This window comes from Anser cygnoides, chromosome 5 (assembly GCF_040182565.1).
Source record: "Anser cygnoides isolate HZ-2024a breed goose chromosome 5, Taihu_goose_T2T_genome, whole genome shotgun sequence".
Taxonomy (NCBI): Eukaryota; Metazoa; Chordata; class Aves; order Anseriformes; family Anatidae; genus Anser; species Anser cygnoides.
The window spans coordinates 51,752,771-51,772,675 of record NC_089877.1 but is presented as its reverse complement, the minus strand read 5'-3'; the positions used below and the strand labels follow the sequence as shown (position 1 = coordinate 51,772,675).

Here is a 19,905-nt window from a genome sequence, read left to right as displayed (position 1 = left end):
CATGGAAACAAATTGTTTGGTCTGCTCTGTTTGAAGTGCGAGAATGCTGGGACAAAAAATAGAACAGGATTGTTGTCACCTACATACACAAATTACCCTTTCATGATATGACAAATGTACAGTTTCTTTTGGGGTTTTGCATGGAAATTACTTTCAATGCCTGCCCAAGTAAGTCTCCATGTTCTGCAACAGGATGTGTCACAGAAAACACAGGAAGATGATGCAGTTGGCTATAGACGTTGAGGGGTTAAACCACAACACCTTTTTGATGTTTGCCAAAGACTTTAATACAGCAATAACTCTCAAGCAAGATTGGAAGAAAGGGAAACCTTTAATTAGCTGGAATTTACTTACTTAAAAAAAAAATCATCTCTACTTGTTTTTTCTTACTGAGAAAAGACTAACATCAGCATCATCTTGTAAATAATTGGGTTTGGTCCTGTTCCTGGTTTTCAGCTATCTGGAGTACAGTTTAGGCTGCTGTTTATTTGACTTTCCTCCCAGAGGACCACTCTTCTGCAGGAGAATTAAAGCTGTGCAATGCTTACACAGACATTTCTTGCACTTCTGATAGCAGAGAACAAGACCCATTCTGAGTAAGCACGAATAATAGACAACACTGCAAGGAGCTGCTGGGGGCTCACATGCCTAAGAGACATAACACCAAAGGCCAAGCACCTGCTGAGAGAAGCAGATAGATTGCCTGTGCTATCAGAGATCTCCATTGTGTTTCAAGGATCATGGTACTTAGGTAAAGTGGGACTTTGAGAGCAAAATTCTAATTAAAATAAGTTGGCGTTACATAACGAAGCTTGAAAGGCAAATTTTCTTCCATATCCCTTAGTGACTAGAAGCTGCCTTTCTTTAAAGCATTTATACAGCTCAACCCTAGCAATTTAATGGTTGTGAGATGATAAGAAAATAAATTAGATTTCGGTACACTGTAGTCAAATTAATTGCAGGGGTGTATGTGTGGCTTAGCACTTAAAATCTTTAACTTCATCATGACCCATACCAACATTAAGGTACCAGTTTTTTCAGGGGAGGCTGGATAACACACACCACCCAGCTGATTTTCAGAAGACATCACCATGCTGCTGAAATGTCCTGCATAGAAATGTTGTGTTTCAGGGAATGCCTTAACTCCACCAGGTTATCCATTGTGGTTAGGACTGCACTGGTGAGGCTCCAGGGACACATCTGGCCAGGGAGCAGATTTAGCCCTCCTTTTTCATTTTAATTGGTTTGTCTCTGTTGCTTTCATGTTGCTTCCTCACCTCATTTACTTTATTGATCCTGTCTTTCCTCCTTTTTCTATTTCCTGGCTACTTCTAGATTAGCACCAGGATGGGAACTCCTAAGGGGAGTCCCACTTGAGCACTTTCTACCAAGTGAACCAGCCAAACTTGGCAAAGGGAAGCTCCTTTTGCCTAAGGCAATGGGGAAAATTGCTGGGATGGTCCCTCTTGGGTGTCACAGATTTGATGAAATACTCAGGTTTGTCAGGACAATATAACAACATCTCATTATTTGTCAATGTAGTATTTTCTACATGTCATTTGTATTATTAAACTAGAATATGTCCCAATGTAATGGAAGTTTAAGGGTTTAGCAATACTGATTTAAGCTATGCCAAACCCCATAACCTCTACAATACTTATATAAGAGTCATGCGTTATCACAGCAAGGATTTTTTCAGCAGAACACAAACAGCACACAGTTTTTCATGCACAGTTTGGGTGCATATTTATAGCTGACACTTTCTTTTTTTTTTTTTTATTACCTAATTATTAGAGAGAAAAAATGTATTAGTGAATAGTTCACATAATGTCTGCACCTCTTAGCATTACAATGAACATGGCTAAAAAATTATTTAGCTATATAATACCATTTTTGTTCTTAGTGAAGAATGAGCCTGACTTACACAAATGTTGAATCATTTAGAAGCCTGGGGCAGAGGTTTCCCAAACTGATTGCCTACAGACTCCTGTCTGCAGGGGTCTGCAGCTGGAGGTTTGCTGCTCTCTGGTTACGTGATGACGTTTCTCTCTGGATAGTGGGGACAGAATAGATTAATGAAGAAAAAAAAATGAATAAGAAAATACATTTTAGCTTATCAATAACAATTTTGATAAAGATTGTAGCCCTACATTTTATCCTAATAATTTTTTTCATTTGATTTTGATTTTGTCAAACAGATTGCTTTTACTGAAGTTTTCTCTTTCAGACTCTTTTCTCTTTTCAGATTCATCCATTTCTGAAGAAAAAACAAAACAAAACAAAAACAACAAAAAACTAGAGAAGATGTTATTTGTAGGGTATTTTTAATAGGAAGGCCAGTTAACTGGTCTCAGAAACAGAGAAGAACAGATGTGTCATCTGGCTTAGGAAGAACCTTGTTGCTCCCTGAAATGCCAAAAGTGAGCATACGAGACAAGAAAGCAAGGAGAGGCAATGAAATAAAAGTATAAATGCATGGTTTGGGACAAAATCACTAAGCCCTCCAGAACCTGAATTATGGAGCAAACGTAAATTATGGAGGCTCACGTAAGGAGGGATTCTACAGGTCCCCAAGCCTGCAAAAGGAAGTTTAGGGAAAATGTGGGTGATTTGCTTGGTGGAAGAGACAAGCTAGTTGGGAATAGCACTGGAAAGGACAAATGTTTTTTTTTTTTTTTTTTTTAGCCAAGTTTCAGTTCCCCATCTAAAGTACTACCTCTTCTGCTGCCTTAGGGAAGCCTTTTAGTTACATGGCACATTTAGAGAAAAATTAAAATTCTCTTAAAAGGAGAGACTCAGACTACCAGATTGTCCCCAGAAGGTAAGAGCCTAAGCAAAATCAGTGAGGCACAAAATCACTGCAGTTTCAACTATTGTTTCTTTACTGCACACGTATGGACTATAACCTCCAGCATCTTCAGAATAATACAGAATAATTTGATGAAAATTTGATAATTTTGGTGGTTTACCTTGCTGTTAAAGCAGGGTTACTTTCCTTGTGCATTAGAATGTGAACACAACTGCCATAGTTACAGCTGGTGTGTATAACTTGATAAGCAAGACAGAAGTGAGAAGCACTTCACAGGACAGGTTTGGGCTGTGGGTGGCTGAGGCTGCATAGTGGACAGCCACTGGAAGGTCGTCAGTGTCTGCTCTTGGCCATGCTGCTATCACATCAGGAAGGGAAAATGGGTCCCCAGCTCAACCTGGCAGATGACAGGGGCTCAAAGATCTTTTTGGCAGGAGAAAATCTGAACCCCAAGACATCTCAGTGGTCAAATCAATCACATAGACATCAATTGGAAAGAGTGGCACCCACCTACATTTCTAAGCAAAATAAACGTATATTTTTTCAGCCCATTAGAGCCTAAAAACATGGTTGGTTTTAGGATGGCCCCAAGTGTTTTTTTGTGTGTTTTTAAAGGAAAATGTTCAACACTTTCATTTCATTCTGTTTTAGTTAAATATGCCATAATTTCTGTATACATAATTTTCATAACCAGCTCCTGAATTTGGCACAAGATTTTATATGTAGAAGATTTCAGGCCATGGTTTTGCTATAGCTTTTTGTCTATGTGACAGTTATTATTGGTCTCAAAAATATATCCCAGATGACCTCATGTTATCTTTTAAACAATGATGGATAAAATAGAGTTCAGGAATATATTCGAGAATACTTATTTATTAAAATGTAAAAACTTTCGAATTGCAGAAAATGGGCACTCAGTTGTTCAAAGATAATGAGCAATTCCAAACTTTCTCAGGTCTAATGAAAACTGTTCTAACTGCATTAGTTATTTAAGTATTACAAATTGCACTGCAGGACATAAAAGATTTGTGTCAGTAGAGATTTAAGTTCACAAAAGTAGAACAATACTTAATGGTTAGTGAACTAAATTGAAATATTCCTTAAAGCAATTTCTCTTCTGTATCTCTGTTACATTGTATTCTATTTCACACAAGCCTTGTGAATACTGCAAAGGGTTAAACAGGTTAGGGGCTTACTGCTACCCCAAAATTCAAGCAAAACTTGTAGGTGTCTACCTATAGGCTTGTGCTTCATAGAGCAAACCGATTTTGGAAAAGCAAGATATTTTGAGAATCATTGGTTAGCACTAAGCTTATAAGCAATAATGCAGAAGAGCAACTCTAATGAAAACAGAAAATTCAATAGGTAGAACTTTTTCCAGAAATGTAATTTTGGATACTGAACTACACTACAATGAGAAGCAAAGCTCCGTGAAAGGTACACTGCAGTTTTTTCTAATGTCTTTGCTTTGGTTTTCACCTAGTGAGACAGCAATGAACACAGAAATAATAATTATATTGGCTTCCTTTATTTCTAGTCTCTCAATAGTTTCTCTCTTAAAAATGTAATGCCACAGCTGCATTCCATATATTTTCATTCCACATATTTTTGTTATAGATCTCCTGTGACCTGTTCTATACTGTCTATGCCAGACAATAACCCAAAAGAATGAAAACAGGTTAACATTTGGAGAGGTACTGTGAGCAGAGCTTCCAAACTGCATGCACATATGCAGGCTTCTCAGTGCTATCTATGAAATCTCCTGCTAATCTAATGCTTGGGAAGGTACAAAAAGCTTGTTTTAGTCATCAGTCATTTGACTGAATTTAATAAACTTTCTATTTCTTCTAGATACCTGGATGTTGCTCCCTCGCCTCTTTTTTTTAGGCTGCTCAGACTATGCTGCAGTTCTTGCCTAAATAACAGTGAGTGGTTAAACTTTGCAAAATTGTTGTTTTGTTTAGGTGGTGGTTGTTGCTGTTTTTCAAGATTTGTTGGATGACATAATTCCTTTAAAGCAAATAATTCTGTCTTCCCTAGGCTGTGGATTTCCTTTTTATTGTTTGTCACTATGCTCGTCACATATCTCACACTGACCAGTGTACATTTTCACTTAAGCATATTTGTCTGGGCAACGGGTACGTGTCTGATCAACCTCACCCTACTTTTACCCCTATTTCATGTTGTCAGCACGTGCCTCCTGGGGTTACTGCTCCCACTGTAACTCCAAACCTGATTTGCTACACAAAGCTCATCCTTTCTGCCACCTCCAGAAAGCCAGCTAGCCTGGCAGAAGACAGCATGTCCCTATGCTACTTTATGCTGCCACTAACATTTGTGAAGCCCCACACCAAATCGTATCAGGGAACTGGGGCAAACTAAAGCTTAGCAAGCAAAAAGGTGAGCACCTTTCTTCAGCGCTGCTGCATTATTCTATCTTCAAGTATTTGTATTACTATGGAATCAGTATTAAGAACTCTAGCTTCAGATAGTCTGAGCAGGCCTGAAGTATGAACAATTAATACTTTAAATACCTCTCAACTTAGTGATCTTGCTAGAGATCATAGTGTTTGAAGCAGGAGAGCACAATCTTTCCCAGCTACCAGCTTGCAGTCTCATTTTTGTCCCCCAGGACATGTCTGAGAACCATCACCTCTTGTTAGCTCAGAAGTAGTGGCCTCTTCTCTGACAGCTCCTTCTCCAAATGGGAGGGTGCCATGTCCAAGGACTGGGATTCCTGGTTCAGATGAACCTGAAACACCTCGGGAACTTTGCCCATGAGTTCTCAGACTGATCAGGGGTTTTCATTTTCCATGTATCCCTCATACTGTCTGTTCATCTTCTGTGAGTTGCAATTTTTAAACATTATTCAGGCAAGAAGATATCACAGACCATTTTATTTTTGGAGATGAGCGTGGAGGAACAGAAGAGAGGGATATATTATGGTCTTTCTATGGACTTCACTCTTATTCTTTAACATTTTAGTCTCTTAATTTAAATAAATAGGTAATTAGCAATTTCTTTTGCGTCTTAGAGCATGTTTTCTTTTGCCTCACAGAAAAATCAACATCATCACACTAAATATTCTGCTCACATGGAGTGATCCATACCAGGCCTTACACTTTGGAAGGTTTGCATATCAAAAAGTCAATTAACAGATATAGTCCATTTCCATATGTCTTCCTCTAAAGGTTACTGCAAAAACATTTCCTGAATATCCTTTAACAATTTAATGGCAGCCTGGCAGTGGTATCATGACAAATAAATTTAAGTGACATACAGATTGCAGTGGCAGAATACAAAATATAATGAAGCAATGTATTTCTTATGGAGATGTGACATGGAAAACATTGACCTGTGGTCCCAAGTCATTTTCATAAGACAAAAGCTTTCTTGGTAATAAAAACAAATCAGTCAATGTTCTGAAAGACTAATATAATAAACCATCAGGGAAGCTATTCAGCTGTGTTAACCCCATTTAGTGAAACAGGAGCCATTATTATTCCACCTCTGTACTTAAAGTTTGGTGATAACATTAGCTGCACTATGACAAAGTAGCCTTCTTGATTAATGGGAGATACCTCCAGAAGTGGCAGCAGGACTCAACTTGGAAACACATGCTACCTTGCTGGTCATATTAAACAAAGCCAGCCTGACATTAGGAACACAGGGCCGGGCTTAAGAGACAGGACAGAATATCAATTGCAGAGAAGCTGAAGGTAGTGCAGTGCCCCTGCATGAAATGTTGCCAACTCAGAGACTGCTTATATTAAGACAAGCAACTAGAACATGAAGTGGATGAAAGAGGGGTCAAGAGGTGCAGAGATTTTGCACAGGAAGAGGAAAAAAAAAAGAATAAAGGTACCTTCAGTCCATGAATCCCAAACAGCTTCTCAACAGATAAATACTAAGCTGCTTTGCAAAAGAAACAAAAATGTGCCTCGTGATTTTCTTTGTAAGGTAAGGAAGTTGTGTTGCTTCTTTTTCTACAGGCACTGAAAGGGGGAAAAGAAATTAAGGGATTTACAAGAAATTTGTCATGTAGGTAGAAAAGAATCACAGGCTTTGATTACAAACTGCGCTTTTTGACTGTAAGCTCATCCTTCCCCACACACTCAGCAGCCATCATTTCCCGAGGAGCTGAAATGTCGGAATGATTCTTTTCTTTATCAGATACAGTCTCATTTGCAAGTATCTTTACCTTTCTGGTTTCTAAATGAGACAGCATTTGGAAATATCAAAGCACCAGGGAAGAGATTATTGAAGGAATTATGATCTGAACTGGAAATAACCTGCTGGAACTTTTGCAAGAGAGCCAGGAGACTTCCTTTTTAATCATTCCTTTCATTTTCATGATGTGTTTTTTTGGACACTTTACATTATTAACAAAACAACTCTGACCTAATCCATACCACAATCAACTCTACTAAATCCAATCAGAATTTTGTCCATTTGCACAGGGTCCAGTCAAATAAGCACACGCACACACACACACAAAACAAACAAGCAACAAAAAAAATAAGCAAAGGCTGTCCACTGGGACTTTGTGGGATATACCACAGAAACCGGTAAACCATTTAATTGAGAAGGGAATAAACGGACACTCAGAGCAGAATGATAGAGGAAAGGAGATAAATGAAAGGAGCAGATAATATGAGAAGAGCATCACAGGTAAAGACATGCAACATTTCTGCATGATTTTGCATGATTAGCAACATATAAAATAGCTATGACTGAAAAGGCCATACAAAGTGAGAGTGTTTGAAAGTTCAGCTCAAATTTGGAAGAGTTGTTCCTGCGGATGCAACATGAACAGCTAATTATGATGGACATAAAATGGAGAGATCCCACTTGAATTCAGGTCTACCAGGCACTGCACAAGCAAATTAGTAGACAATTTCATGCCTTATCAGTTTAAGATATGAAATGATATGGGTAGACAATTAAATAAAACTGAGAAAAAGAAAATCAGTCAATGCCCCTGTTATGAGATCTACACGTAAAACCAGATTATGATTCATTCTATCAAGAGCAGCAGCAGGTGCTGCACCAAAATATGTGACAATAAGAAAAACAAGGACTTCACTTCCATAGTAGACAAAGCATTAAAATATCCTGGACAGCAGGAGAAAATTCTTTCTCAGCAAAGATGAAAAAATTACTATCCATCGTTAACTTATAGTAACATTTAGCTGTGACTCCTCCTTAAAATTTTGATAGCTTCTCAAGTGGAAATTTGAAACACCATAGCGTTTTTAAATATCATGTCTTAAAAAATAAAATGAAATTTCCAGTGTAAAACTGAATCTACATAATCTAGATAACTGCAGTTTCAATTCCCCATCAAGAATAATTGCCAGAAAGCACAACTATGATCACAAAAGAAGTTTGCTTTAAGAATTTGTCACTCATGATAGTTATTATAGCATTTCATGTACTTAGATTTGTTACTACCATTTGGATAGATTTAAGTGATCCTGGTTTTGTTTATAGTCATTAATCAACCCTTTATAAAAGATGCATGTTATTCAGACACTTACAATCAATTAACTTTCAAAGGGACTAAGGATTTACAAAAAGAGCCTATAAGCCTTATTTTTTAATCCTCAGTTTGCGCAATTGAAATGTAATTTCCATATATATATTGTCTAGCCTTTGTAAGAACCTAGTAGAATGTTTTTTCCTCTTACTGCTACTGATAGAACAGCTCCTTCTGTTACAGACTCGAACGCAAAGACCACAGTGAGATGGCAGAGACCTGCCCAGTAATGCCTTCCGTTCCTCAGTCTACATCCCTTGCTCTGTCTTTCACAGACGCTCTCATTAAGAAAGAATGCCATGATATTATTGCACTTCCTAGAGACCGCTTGATGGCGTTGCTCAAAATTATTGTAGCCTGTATAAGCCCCCTGTGGACTAGCTGCTGTGACTTCTTTTGTTGAAGAAACAAAGTGGTGTGACTCTTTCCTAAAGGTCAACCTTGCACCCTGCTCCTCCTGCAGAAGCAGGAGCAGCAAGCACAGTTTCCCAGGGATCACTCTTTCCCTGTGACAAATCTTCATATCCTCATGGCTTGTCTCTTTCTTCCCCGTGGCAGGAGCAGATCCAAGCTCCATCTTTGGTGCAGCAAAATTCAGTTTTGTTTGCAGTGCTGAGAAACTTTGAATCAGCTTCATTTCCGAGATTATACTGTACCTTTCTCCAAAGGGAGCCAAGAAAGCATGTGATCAGGCAGTCTTCCTCTACTCGAACAAAACAAAACAAAAACATATCAAGTAGATCTCCTATTTTGGCACTGTCATAATAACTTAGGAAGTCTGTACAGACAAACTGAATGTAGACTCAAAGTGAGTCAAAGTCTTCCACTTTGCTGTGGATGGATTTATTCTCTCTTAATACTGGCTGAATTCATCTTGAATGGAAAGAGAAGCAAAAAGATCTCATAAAGTCAGATAATCAGAAATAAATTTAGCAAGATAAAGCAAATGAATGCATATCTTGCCCACAAAGACCTCTAGAAAACCTCAGAAGAAAATCACCCGAAGGTGGTATAGCAGTTGTCCCTATTAAAGGAGTATAAGGACTACAATGTGTTGAAGACTCTCAATTCCCCAGCTTCCTAGATGATTTGCAGACAGGGAGGGGGGCAGTGGTGCTAACCTCTTTCTAGGAATTAGCTCCTCCTAGAAGAAGGGTCACAGGACCACAGACCCAGCCACTGTCATTCTGCAGAGATGATTTCTATTGCTTCTTCAGAAACACCTCTCCAAAAATATTCCTCTGTGTCATAACATAACCTTTGGTAAGAATACACAAGAGAGTTAATCAAAACTCCCCATAGGTATAGCATAGGCCCTCTGGACTTTTGTGAAGTGCCACAGGAAAGAAGTAGCCACCATCATAGTTAATAGATGGATCTAATGCATTTTCCAGCTGCAGGAGAGCTCGATCTCCGCACCACTCCATGCACAAAATTCTCCCTACCCAGAACAAAACAAGAGTCTCCTCATGCCCCAGACAATAGCCAAATGACTTCTTCAGCCCAGCTTGCTTCATGCCCAAGTCCAAAATGAATTTACTTTGCTCTGGTTGGCAAACACTTAAAAAAAAATCTTATTCCACTGAATAATTTGACCTAATAGCAGCCTGATTGACTCCTTTTCCAAAGGTGTTTGTGACATTAATTTCTGTCTCTTAGATGTTTTGACTTGCCTGTATTTTAGAGCAGAATTACTGTTTACAGGATATTATGTATACAAGCAGTTTTAAGTCTTAGCTCTGTGAACAGGGCTAGCCCTAGGCAAAGCCTAAGGCAGAAAGTGAAATACATTTTTTAAAGGCTGTTTGTTAATTGAGCCCTAAACTGCTTCCCTATTCCTTGCCAGTTTTATCCCAACATAAGAACAAATCAATGTTAAGGCACTCTGCCAGATGCAGAAGACTCTTGCTTCCTTGACAGCTGAGATCTCTCAGTACTATCAGAATTTTGCTCAGCATCTAGCAGGATTCAGCCCTAAATGGCCCGCAATCTAAATATGAATATTTTAATTACATACTCCTATGAAGAATGAAAGCAATCAGCAAAGCACAAACAGCTCAACTAACAACTTGTAAACTGTGACAATAATGATTTTATAATTTCAACCTGTATATTATGTTTGGGCATTACTCTTTAGAACCTTGTAGTCAAGGCCACGGCCAGCTAGCTGTCTTCTTCACAAAAGAAATTTGGCAGTTTTACCAAGACACTGCTGGCCTCCTGCACTGAGTGCAGAACATAATGAAGAGGTTTCTCAAACCACCAGCCTGAAATGCACCCTTTTCCTGAAGGCCACTAGATCAAAGTAGGAGGATCAATAGTTTTTATGAAAGAAAATGTCTCCGTCTAGCAGAAAGAGGATGGCAGAGAATTTACTGAGGACCAGCCAGTCTCTGCTGTCAGACCTGCATCAAACGCACTGGAATGCCACGAGAGGCCCAGCTCTTGCCTCATTTCCAGGGTGACAGTGCCTAGAGGAGTCAAAAAAATAAACAAACAAAAAAAAAAACAGCCTTCACTGGGGATGGAGCCAGCTCCCAAAAGCCAAAACTCTCCAGGCACTATCTTTTGGCATTTCATTTCTGCTTTAGGACATAGCAATCCATTATGTAGATCAAGAGACAGCTTTCAGAGCATCTTCTGACCACCTTGACAGTGGCTTTTGGCAGCTAGTATCTCCTTTATCACTCCTGTTGCACTCTTGCCCATCAATGTCCATGCTGCTACTGTTGACAGTGCTTCACTGTTGACGTTTTACATGTTAAATATATAGAGATTATTACATGCCAGACTTTCAATATACTCCCAAGATTTCTGGGTGCCATTATAGCTTCTAACACACTTTGATGGCAGAGTTTTCCCAGTTACATACTTCTGTCATAGAATCATAGAATATCCCGAGTTGGAAGGGACCCACAAGGATCATCAAGTCCAACTCCTGTCCCTGCAGTCATTCAACATCCTAAAGCTTTCACCAGCTCTGTTTCAGCAGTGTCTGATTGTCACCTGAGAACAGCTGCTGCTACTGAGGACAGGAAACTAGGATGATGTCTCTGACTAATGCCAACTAACACTTGTGCCTTTTATTTCAGTGCTATTATTATACTGCAAAGGCTCCAGCATTCAGTAGCTATTTATTTATTGTAACATGTGTAGTGTAGGTATTCAATAGGTACACTCAATGCCAGCCTACCTTCTGCTCTTGTCCACAACAATAAGGGTGAGTATATCATGCAGTAAGCATCAACTACAAGGCTTAATACCTCCTACTACTTCTGCGCTATCACACAGTTGGACTTGAAATTTATTTTCATAGTCATGAAGATGAATTACTTGTACGCAGTTTTAACAGCACCTTTCTGAATCACCAGGAGGCTGGACTATTATCTCCAAAAATCAGATCGAAGTTCACAGATGGGAGAGATCTAAAATCTAGTATCAGCTGTTGGTGCCAGCAATGAAAGACAGCACTGACGGCCTGGTTGTTAATATCAGTACACATCAGACAGCCAAGGGTGAGGTGCCAGCAGACACAAGGCAGCCCAGAAAAGAGTCAATGGGATGTCAAGAACCAGAAAGGAAAAGAGAAAGAGCCAGGAATGAAATAGTGAAGAGGATCTTTGTTGAACAGGTAAAGCCTAAGACTTAAAAGCAAGGGATAGGAAATTATGGGGAGCCTAGATGGAGATTTAGGCCACAGTAAAATACAAAAAGATAGTGAAACTTTTAGGAGGAACATGAAAATAGAGTGAGGTGACCCTGGCAGAGCCTTAAGACTGTGAGTAAATGGATTCTAAGAAAGAGCTTGATTGAGCAGCAGTCCAAATAGCAGAAAAAAATTAAGTAATCCAAGAGGAAACAGACTAGAAGACATTTTCAGCATTTTCTTCAGGAAACTCACTCTGCAGAAATCATTTTTTTAAAGCATCATTCATCTCTTTACCAGCCTACCAAACAGCCAGGCAAAACTGGGGAATAAGCCCGTTTGGAACAGCAAACATCAAGGTGATTTAAGAGGGAGAGAGACAACTGCTTGGCTAGTTTTCCTTGTCTTTATTTTCTACTTTAGATGTGAAAGAGAGGAAAAGTTTCTTGGTAATAAAAATAAAAACATTCATACCTTTCATACCCATTATAATCTCATGAAAAATGCTAAGCCAGAGGGGAGGTAAAAGCTGCAGTTTCTGTACAGAGTTTAGCCATTTGTATATGTATTATCGTAACACAGTAACACAGGCCAAGGAATTACCAAGTGGTAAAAACAAGCAAAAAAAGGCAAAAAAAGACAAAAAGAAAGTCAGCTTTCATCCCTGCTCTTAAACCAGTTTGGTTTTGATATGTGTTTTTTGGGAGGCTTTTGTTTTTCTCTATCTTCTTTTTTATTTTTCCTTTTCCTTTTTTTTTTTTTTGGTTTTTGTTTTTCTCTCTTTCTTTTTCAAGGGGTTATGACTGGTAAATAGAGGAGGACTTTCTCAGTGTCATAAGGATCATCATCATCCACCATCGTTTTTAGATCTCACTGTAAGGGAAACATCACATAAACATAGCTCACAAAGACATTTCTGTCCCACACAGAGTTCAAGCAAATGGCTGAGCCTCCTAGGGAGAGCTGAGACACAGAAAAAAATTAAAAGAAAAAAAAAAAAAAGAGCAACAAGGCCAACTTCTTCAAATCAGGTTCTCCCCACAATAATCTCTAAATACAGCACCAATGCAGTCTAAGGTCAAATTTTTAGGTGACAGACAAAGAGAGAGAGAGTCAAGAGGGGCAGAGCTCTCGGGGGTAAAAGAAACCCAACCTCACTGACGTTCCCAGATCTGACAGCCCCAGGAATCAGGGTAGAGAGATAGTGGGGAAAAGAGATGTTGACAGATAGCCCTCTTGGTCCTCATACAAAACACAAAGTACTACGCAAAGTGCCCTGGCATGGTGAACAACACAAGAAAACACAGGAAAGATTGTAGTTCAAAAATCCAAACTAATAAATTGCATAATAAATTTGTTATCTTAGACAAATTAAGTCATTATTTACTTTGCATTATGTGCCAAAAATTACACTTTGAAGCAGAGTTACTTTCTCATTTTCTGTGTTCAGCTTTTTACAGTGCCACTTATAGCAAAGTATTTAGAAAAATAAAAGATGAATTGTGTTTAATGAAAATAAAGCCCATAAAATTGAGATTCTGGTCCAGTGATTTGATCTATTAAATAGAAGCTTCCCATTCCCACCTCACCAAGCCTGTTTCCTCCATGAATATCTTTGGACTGTGTTCAATGTACGTATTCGTCTAATGTTCAGAGACACCCAAGTTTCTGTGCAAGTTCCACTGATTCATTTCTTTCTTCTATGTTCAACAACATCCTTGACAAAAGTCTACTGGCTAGGAACTTCTTTCTAGATGAAGATGTCTTCCTCTCACTCCTTCCTTATTCTGCTTTTCCACACTGTTGTGAGATCTCTCAAAAGAGAAGAAATCTGACACTGACATGACATTTTCAGTTTAACATTAATATCTTACTTCCCTGCTACTGAAAGGCTCATCAGTTTCCAGAATATTTTCAGAGTCAGGGTAATGAAATATTTTTTTTTGTCTTAATGCTCAACTTAAAAACATCTGCAGTCACACCTCTTACTTTTAAAAGTGGCTGGGCTATTGATTAAGAATGTCCTAAGTTATAAAATAAAACAAGGTCAAAATTCATGTCATACTGCAGCTCTGACCTGTTTCATCAGAACGCCACCATATTCCCTAAAAACTTTGATGAACCTGATGAGAGTCAAAGGTTGGGACAGGAACCAGGTGAGTCTCACAGACTTAGTAAAGTTTTGTTCTCTCACTAAATAAACTGTTGGGGAATTCGGGCGAGTTTTGCCATAAGTTAGATGCTCATTCATGTCACTAATCAAAGTAAATTTCAGAATGTGTGAAATCAGACTTTTATGGTGCATTAGTATCACTAGGGTTTATTATAAGCACTACAGAGAGATATATCACTATAGAGAGGCACAGCAAGATCCAAAGAATTTCCAAATCTAACATAAACGTGATCAAGTATAGGATGAAGAGAGTGATTTGAATACAAGAATGCCTTAATCCAGTGCACTTTTTATTGGCCTAAACTTTGTCCCCACGGTCTTGATAAACCTCTGCCTGACAGTTTTACTGTTATGAACAATCATAATATCATCATCGGTCTGATCCTTCCTGTCTTTGGATAGTACATTTTCCCTAGCAAGATCTTGAAAGTCATGACAATGTTTAGACAGGTCCTCTGTAATGTTTAGGACAAAGACTGTTAAAACATTTAAAAGATGCGTGTGTGAGAGAGAAAGATTGAAATTACATATAATAAATAGCAATAGATAGCCCTTACATGAACCCATGGCTGAATTCATTCTAAGGACTCTCTCTTTAAGATGTCAATCTTAATCCCCTTGAGCAAATTACCTCCTTTGTGTTTAGTCTATGGCCATCAGTTATGCAATGTATAATTCACATGGCTGTCAAAATCACCAGCATTAGTAATCAAAAATTATCTAGTAATCAAAAATCATCTAGTGCAGTCATAGACAAGCAGACTTCATCTCTGGATTCAGAAGTCCTTGTAGTTATCACTACAAGGTTGAGAGGACTACACTTCTACCTCCTGATTTAGCATGAAGCTGAAAAATAAACAATCAGGAGAAATTTCATTCCTCAGCTTCAACATTGCAAACAAAACCCAAATGAGTGACTACTTATTGGAATAAACATGGCAAATAGCACTTTCTCACCAAAGGGATATCTGCAAGTTACCTGTTGTTATCTGTTAAGTCTCATTAATAATGCACTATATTACATAGAGATTAACAGATTCCATAATGGCAACAGGTGATTATGTAAGTGGTCATTGGAAAGGACCTGAAAATGAAAACTGTGATATATATATATGTGTGTATATATATATATATGCATATACACGTATATATATGTGATATATATATATATGTATATATATATGTTGATCCTCCAAAAGATCCAATTCATAAACAGCACATCCTGGGTTTTGGTTCATGCTATACTCGTTAGAACTATATTGTAAAGATTGGATTGGGCACACAAGTTATTTTGGTTTTAAGGTGTTTTGGCAGAACTATCTAAATACAGAACTGTTTCAGCTTGAAAAGTTGCCTAGACCTGAAGTAACACAATCTAAAGCTACGTAGTATTAATAGGCATTCAGGAATGAAATCTCTCTACCAGTACATACACTCATAACATTTTGATGATGAAGGCAATATGTACTACTATTTGAATTAAAGTTAGATCAAGTCCCCTCTTTGACCCAGCTTTTCAGCAACTAGTTTATTTCCTTTCGTTGGGGTGTTTACTTTGCAAACCTTATAGGGTTTCCAAGATTTCCATCATTTTTCAACAAATCATTGCAGCTCTCCATTAAGAAGACTGAAAATTAAAACCCTTAGCTGCCAGCTAAAATGTTTTAGAGCCAAGTTAACTGGTAATTGCTTTTGTAGAAGTCACATCTTACCGATCAATGTCACACTCAATGAACTGAGTTCACTCGGCTCACAAGGAACAACTTCCTGAATCCAGAAAATTCTCAATGCAGACTGAAAGCAGATATGGAGAAGCAGAAAAGAAGACTGCACACTACGTGAATACCAGTTCCTCCACTATCATACTATGCTCATTATTTTCAAGAGCAAAAATGTTCCAAATACAAATAACACAACAACAAACTTCAGAGAAGGGAAATACTGCAAACATACAAAAAGCTTCCCAGAAGAGGCACTGTAATTCAATGTGAGCTACAATGATCCCCTCTCTCAGCACAGGACTTTCAAGAAAGCAAAACAGAAGATATGTAAGCTTCCAGACTGACACTTGCAAAAAGTCCAGTAACAAAACACAACTGATTTACTGATTATAACAACACAACATGTTACAGCTAAGTGCAATTCCTGTAATTTTGGAAGGAGAAGTCTGAGATGGGGAAGTAGGAGGAGACAAGCAGACATGACCATTTTTCATTCTGTACTAATTCCTCCACTGACTTTCTGTTGTGGGAGACCTTGAAATTTACAGTGCCATGTAGAGTTTGAAGGTCACTGATATCTACACATCTCTCTAAAAGTGTACCTTGAGCTAGTTACCTTAAGATCCCTACAGGAGAGGGATTAATATTTTTAGGCAGGATTCTTCTATTTTGCCCTTCTGTTTTACAGTACAGTAAGACTTCATTCAAAAGAGTCCTGTTCACCTACATTGATCATAAAGGGATTATCAATGATTCACTGAGAAGCAGAATTTTACATCATAGATCTCTAAGATTATATATGCAAAATGTTACCCCTAGGGTCTACAGAAAAAGTGTGTAGACTTTTCTGGCATGGAGAAAAGGGAAGTCTTTGCCAGAAAACACTGCGGGGGTATGCTGGAAAAAAAAAAAAAAAAAAAAAAAAAAAACAGCAGCAACTAAAAAAGCCACCCTAAATAATTTTCTGTCTGATGTCCTCAGATCAAGGTGATATCTGGCTAAGGTTGTGCAATGTACCTGTTTGACCTGAAGAACTTGGATGTATTTCTTGCAAAGCCCAGATGTTTTAGGCACACAAGCATCCCTAAGACATTAGACATTAGGATGCCTTATAAATTAGGATGTATTACAGAATGTCCCTGCACTTACTGTTACTAGCGGGGCATTTCATTTTGGATTGCCCTATCTGCCCAGGCAAACCACTCTGAGTCCCACTCTGCCAGCCATATGCTTCACCAGGTATTGTCTGCAACACCCAAACCCTTTACTGGATGTAGCCCAAACCCCATCCGGGATTTGGACTGTCCCTCGCTGATTTTTCTGGAAATGAGATGCCCACAGACATTTGAAAATTATTTTTATACCACATTATGGATACAGGAATTTCTGCCAGTAGGTAAACAAACAACATAATACAATCATATTTTTATTCCCATCCTCTTTATTCCCTCACAATATGCTTAAGTATTCCCTAGAGCATATTATTAGATACAATATAAAACCATGACTGATTATAATGAGTGATGAGAGAAAAGTGTCCTGGCAGGTGTCTAATAGAATGTAATCACTCGACAGGAAGCGTCTGGTACCATTCAGTAACAATATCTCTCAACCTCAGAATTTTTTTTTTCAGATTTCAATATCCAGAAGCCATCCAACCCATTTTCTTTCAGTTAATAAAATTTTGCTTCCTTTTACCCACAATTATTGACAAGACTGTTATCTAAACGAATATTAGTGCTTTCTTAATTAGCAGGCAATTCAGCTGTGAATCGCACACAAAGCCCCGTCTATTTTAATAAATGGTTACATTGCTTTACCAGTGCTGAGCAATTAATTACTCAGAAACTGCATTTTATTTTTCCATGTGGTATTTTCCTAGCATTTGCACTGTGTTTTAACCCATGGAATTGTCAAATAGACTGAGAGTTTTATTCCCAGTCTAGGTTTCCTATGAAATATCAAAAAACAGAGGCAGTTAATGGCTTGGAACAGGAATCCTTCTGTGCCCCTGATTTTCTGTCCTCACCAAGAGCAACCATTTGATATCTGTCTGCTTCAGTGCAGTTAAGTTACCTGTATACCTCTCTATAAATCTGTACATCTCAAAATAATATTTTAAGACTTTTACTTACATGTCATTTACCCCTGTTTTCCTATGGCTTTTTAGTATGTGTAAACAAGACCTGAGACCTCAGGCCTGATTCTTCTTTACAGTCGTTCACAACAGTGAATATAAGGCAGGACTAACTCTTCACAGAAGCTGCCCAGGATACATTTGTCAACTTCAACAGGGCTGTACTAATTTATACCAGCCTCAAACTTATGGTCTTTTACATTCACTTGGCCATGGCACACATGATTACACAAGCTGCAGTGCAGGAAAGTGAATAATTCAGCCCTCTTCCCTCCTCCACCCACATCCTTCATTTGTGTGTAAAACACCTACTCCATTCCAGGAGATACACAGATATGCAACATCAGTAAACTAATGAGGTATAGCCTTGAGGAGAGTCAATTCTACATGCCTCAAAACCACCTACCTTTGGAAACATGGGGCTGATGTTCAAATGTCAGTCCTGTTTTTGTTAATTAACAATAAAAGCACACAAAAATTTAACACTGTGTCCACTGTTGTTTATAAGCTAAAACAGCTCCATACAGAATGGCAGTAGGTAGCCTGGGAGGGTAATCTGCACAGTCTGTTCTGAGCACCAAGGCTTTTAATGGCTTGCTTTTTATCATGCATCTCAGGAAATATTTTGTCTGATTGATGACTGTTGTATATATACTGCCTGAGCATATTGCAGTCCCATTTCACGTAGGGATGTTTTGACTTGCTAACTCAAGTAGAAGAATGCAAGTAAATGATAGGAGTATTTTGCATTTCAATATTAAATGCATTCTGGTTTTAATTAGTAGAAGAACAAGAATTGGTTTACAACAAGGTCCACTAAGCCACTTGCAGCACCATCTGCAAAGAATGTCAAGGGCTCTGAGTCAAGCTCACATTAAAAGTGGAGCACTGCAACTGATTCTGATTCATGGCTTACCACTCCTCCCTGTACCCTTCAGATATCTCAGGTGTAAGCTCCCCTTTTATCACTGTGGCCCATCTTTCTCCTCCGTCTTCATTCACATGGCTGCCCAAAGCTACAAGTTCTGCATTCTGCCTCCAGATATGTTCTGTTCAGCCTAAAGATTGTTCTGGCTTCTCTGCCAGGGGAAATTCACCCAAAGTCATGCACTTCTTCAAAAGACTCACATGCATTCAGGTGCTTTGTGTTTCATCCCTAACTGAGCATCAGAGTTTTACCTATAGTGAAGAATTTAATATCAGACATACCCATGTAAATGCAAATATCATCCCACTAGCATGCGATATCCTGTGATGGCAAACACTATATCTTTATCAATGCCACACAACAATGTGCCAGCAAACCAGTAATAAAGCTTTAAATAGTGCTTTTCTAGTAGGCATTTAAGGGTGTTTCATAAAACATGGCTTACGTATAGATGCAGAAACTTCCCTGAGAGAGTTTTTTTATTTTCAGATAACTATATTAGTTAGGAGATTTAATGATATCTTTCAAGTCGCATAGCAAGCCCATAGTAGAGCTGGAAATAGAGCGTATATGTTCAACACCTAACATTGTGTTTGCTACTTAATTTTCTGTCTTACATCGCCAGGAGGTATCACAGTATCACAGATTTCTAGGTTGGAAGAGACCTCAAGATCATCGAGTCCAACCTCCGACCTAACACTAAGTACTCCACTAAACCATATCGCTAAGCTCTACATCTAAACGTCTTTTAAAGACCTCCAGGGATGGTGACTCCACCACCTCCCTGGGCAGCCCATTCCAATGCTTAATAACCCTTTCGGTAAAGAAGTTCTTCCTAACATCCAACCTAAAACTACCCTGTCGCAACTTACGCCCATTCCCCCTCGTCCTGTCACCAGGCACGCAGGAGAACAGACCAACCCCCACCTCTTTACAGCCTCCTTTAAGGTAA

At 38.5% G+C, this 19,905-nt stretch overlaps 1 protein-coding gene across 9 annotated transcripts in view; it reads right to left on the bottom strand.

Moving 5' to 3' along the window:
* The window catches only part of TUNAR (TCL1 upstream neural differentiation-associated RNA), a 161,682-nt gene that overhangs the window by 55,763 nt on the left and 86,014 nt on the right, over positions 1 to 19,905 (bottom strand). For 2 of the 9 annotated variants that reach the window (XM_066998314.1, XM_066998305.1), the window contains exon 2: positions 1,925 to 2,049. The exons of 6 other annotated variants lie outside the window; for them this stretch is intronic. The gene's annotated coding sequence lies outside the window, so the exon portion shown is untranslated. Of the gene's footprint in view, positions 1 to 1,924; positions 2,050 to 6,674; positions 6,764 to 19,905 lie in introns of those variants that run through there. One more of the 9 variants, XM_066998308.1, reaches the window with a different exon arrangement.